The sequence below is a fragment of the Cebus imitator genome, unplaced genomic scaffold (genome assembly GCF_001604975.1).
Source record: "Cebus imitator isolate Cc_AM_T3 unplaced genomic scaffold, Cebus_imitator-1.0 Scaffold540, whole genome shotgun sequence".
NCBI classification, from domain to species: Eukaryota; Metazoa; Chordata; class Mammalia; order Primates; family Cebidae; genus Cebus; species Cebus imitator.
The window spans coordinates 175,350-179,736 of NW_016107855.1; positions in this window are offsets into that span (position 1 = coordinate 175,350).

Genomic DNA, 4,387 nt, shown 5'->3' on the forward strand with positions numbered 1-4,387 from the left:
GAGAAAAAGGGAAGGAGAGAGAGAATAAGGAAGGATGGGAGGGGGAGGAGAAGGGGAGGGAGGGGAGGGGGAGAAGGAGAAAGAGGGATGGGGGAGTCACGAGGTATGCAGCCAGATCCTGCAGCCATCCACTGGACTTTGGCTTTACGCTGAGTGAAACCAGGAGCGGTGGGAAGGCTCAAGCAGAGGAGTGTTGCCTCCTGACTAGTGCTTTGAAAGGGTGGCTCGCTCGGGCTGCTGCGTGGGGGATCTGTACGAGACCAGCAGATCATCCTCATGCCTCATGGGCGGCTGTGAAGGTCAGCGGGGACGCTGGACGAGGAAATGCGTGGAAACAAAAGGTCCTATGTGTGGTTATGGGGCTTCCAGGAGAGAAGCTGAGTGGCTCTGCTCACTCCCGCATTATTGAAGGATCAGTGGAGCTCAGGAGCGGGTTATGATTTGCCCAGGGTCATATGTTGTACAACCAATTCAGGATCTGGGACTTCCCACTCTTCTCCCAGGGCAGATGCCATCTGGCAGGTAGCTCAGCCTTTGGACCTATGATGGCTGTAGTGCTGCTGAGCAGAACTGAGTCCTCCCCAGAAGATCCCTTCACTCCACAAATATTTGCTAAGTGTCTGTTGTGGGCCAGGCACTGATCTGGACTAGGAGCCGGAACCTAGAGGCATTGGGAGACACCTGGCAAGGGCGGAGTCCTGGTCTCTGGTGGCGTTGGGGATCCGTCGGTCTGTGCAGGAGTCAGAGTTAGACGGAGGCTAGGCTCCCAAGGGCTAGTGTGGGACTTAGGGTCGGGAGTCCATCTGGGGCTGGCGTAAGGTCGCAGCTGGAGTCCGGCAGCCCAGTCAAGAGGCTGTAGAAAGCCAAGCTAGAGAGGCGAGCCCTGGTGGGGGCTGTGGTCAGGAGAAGGCCACACACCCCAGTCCAGACTGCGTATGGGAGGGGTGGGGCCAAGGTGCCACTGAGCTTTTACCTTTAGGTGGCAAAGAAGATTATGTCTGCTGGTTGTAGTGGCTCACGCCTATAATCCCAGCACTCTGGGAGGCTAGGTGGGTGGGTCACGAGGTCAGGAGTTCAAGACCAACCTGGCCAACATAGTGAAACCCCGTCTCTACTAAAAATATACAATTCAGCCGGGCACGATGGCATGGAGTCCCAGCTACTCGGCAGGCTGTGGCAGGAGAATCACCTGAACCCGGCAGGCGGAGGTTGCAGTGAGCCGAGATCTCGCCATTGTACTCCAGCCTGGGCTACAGGGCGAGACTCTGTCTCAAAAAGAAAAAAAGAAGAAGATGATGATGTCATTATAAACGCAGGAAGGCAACAGCTCATTTGAGGAACAGAAAGTGTGCAGTGTGTCTGGTGAGGGGCATGGGTGAAGAGACAGGCTGGGACCAGATCCTGTAGCCTGGTAGCCTCTTGGGGATTATTCCAAGAACAATGGGAAGCCCTCGGAGGGCCAGGCAGGGAGGTGCTGGGTCTGGTTTATATTTGAAACTGATTCATGGCACACAGATTGAAGGGGGTAGAAGTAGGACCGGGAGACTAGTGAGGTTATGGTTTAGAGGTGGTGGTGACTTTCAGTGGTGGTGAAGAAGAAGGGGGCAGATTCCACAGCTGTCTTAAGGGTAGAAGTGTCAGGATTTGCTGTGGGAGGGTGGGAGAAGGAGGTGAAAGTGGCACCCTGGCTTGGGGCTGCCCGAGGCGTGGTGCTGACCTCCACTGAGATGGGGATGGCAGAACACCTTCTGGAGTAGGCAGAAAGCAGTTTTGTTCTGGCCGTATTCTGTGATGGCACTCATCTGTAGACACCAAGTAGGTGGCTGATACTTCCTTTTTTTTTTTTTTTGAGACGGAGTCTCGCTCTTGTTACCCAGGCTAGAGTGCAATGACGCGATCTCGGCTCACCGCAACCTCTGCCTCCTGGGTTCAGGCAATTCTCCTGCCTCAACCTCCTGAGTAGCTGGGATTACAGGCACATGCCACCATGCCCAGCTAATGTTTTGTATTTTTAGTAGAGACAGGGTTTCACCATGTTGACCAGGATGGTCTCAATCTCTTGACCTTGTGATCCACCTGCCTCGGCCTCCCAAAGTGCTGGGATGACAGGCGTGAGCCACCGTGCCCGGCCATGGCTGATACTTCCTAAAGAGAGAAATGAACATGTACATGTGTGGCTTATACACGTACAGACACTATTGAAAACCACAGGACTGGGGCCGAGCTTGGAGGAGCCCCTATACTTAAGAGTGTGGTTGGAGGAGCAGCCCTGATCAGTGAGGAGGAAGGGCAGGGAGGTGGAAGGAAACCTGGGAGAGGAGCCACCATAGTCCCAGGAAAGACTGGAAGGAAGTTGTGGTCAGCTGTGTCGAATACCGCTGTGAGGACAACTCAAGACAAGCGCAGAGGAAATTCCAGTGGACTCGGGCGTGGGAGGTCCCAGCGATGCTGACAAGAGCAGGCTGGTGAGCTTGTTGAGGTATGGCTGGAGCAGCACCATGGGCAAGGACAGGAGGTGAGGCAGTGGCTGGGCAGGAAGCGCCCCGGGTGCGAGCATGCTTCTCTGCAGAGGGAGTAACTTGGTGGGGAGGGAGAACCAAAGATGCTGGTGAGGAGAGGCAACAAAGGAGGGGTCCAGGCCCGGTTCGGTGAATCACGCCTGTAATCCCAGCACTTTGGGAGGCTGAGGCTAGAGAATCACTAGAGCGGCATTCGAGACCAGCCTGGGCAACATAGGGAACCCCTGTCTTAGTATATAAGTGGTCATGCACAGCCCAGGATCAGTGACCAATGCTGCCACCACAGTCCCCATCTGCTGGGTTTGAGGGGAAAGTGAAACTTCCAGATCCCACAAAGGCCCTGGCTCCTGAGCCTCACCTCTTTGATTGAGTGTAAAGTATTTCCATGTGGCTTCTCATTTTATTGTCACAACAAGCCCTGTGAGTTTCAGGGGATTAAATGAGCTGCATAAGCACCAGCTGAGTGCTAGTAAGTGGCAAAGCCAGGATTGGAAGCCAGGTCTGAACTGTCTCCAGACCACGTCTTCTCAATCCCCATGTCACACTGCTTCCTGCAGGCCTCTTACTCACTTTGAGCAGTCTTTGTGAGGGTCAGGTCACCTGCAACCCCTATTCCCAAGGGGATGGATTAGGCAGGCAGATGGAATTCCGTCCCACTCAGTTTCATATGGACAATTCCTACCTCTAGTACTTTCGAGACAAATTTAATATCAGTCCTCCAGGCTTCTGTCCTACCCCGAAATGACGCTTTTTGAGCATTTCCTCACATGCCTGATGGTCTACTTACATGCCTCCAGAGACAGAAAGCTCACCAGCTCCATGAGTAACCCATTCTAGCAGTAGGCTTGCATGACAACTTAGAGCATAGACTCTGAGCCAAGTTGCTTTGCTGAATCTCAATTCTGCTGCCAACTAGCAACCTGTGCCTCAGTTTCCTCATCTGTAAAATGGTAATTACAGCTTGGCACAGTGGTTCATCCCTGTAATCCCAGTAATTTGGGAGGCCAGAGAAGGAGGATTGTCTTAAGTCCAGTAGATCAAGGCTAGCCTGGGCAACATAGGGTGACTTCATCTCTTAAAAAAAAAATAACTAGGCTCGGTGGCTCACACCTATAATCCCAGCACTTTGGGAAGCTGAGGCAGGCAGATCACGAGGTCAGGAGATCGAGACCATCCTGGATAACACAGTAAAACCCCGTCTCTGCTAAAAATACAAAAAAATTAGCCAGGCATGGTGGCACACGCCTATAGTCCCAGCTACTCAGTAGGCTGAGGCAAGAGAATCGCTTGAACCCAGGAAGTGGAGGTTGCAGTAAGCCTAGATCACGCCATTGCACTCCAGCCTGGGCGACAGAACAAGGCTCTGTCTCAAAAAATAATAATAATAAATAAAAATAAAAATAAAATTATTTAATTAGCCAGGCATGGTGGTGTGTGCCTGTAGTTCTAGCTAATTTGAAGGCTAAAGCAGGAGGATCACTTGAACCCAGGAGTTTGAGGTTGCAGTGAGCTGTGATCGCACCACTGCACTCCAGGCTGGGCAACAGAGCAAGTCCTGTTTCTAAAAAAAAAAAAAAAGCAAACAAGGTAATAATAGCAGTACCTGCTTCCTCACATCTCTGATGATCCACTTGCATGCTACTTCCTACTGTGAGTATGAGAATTAAATAAGCTGCTACTTTTTTTTGTTTTTTTTTAGACAGTTTTACTTTTTTTTCTTTTGAGACAGTCTTGCTCTTTTTGCTATGCTGGAGTGCAGTGGCATGACCATGGCTCACTGCAACCTCCGTCTCCGAGATTCAAGCAATTTCCCTGCCTCAGCCTCCTGAGTAGCTGGGACTACAGGCACACACCACCATGCCCGGCTA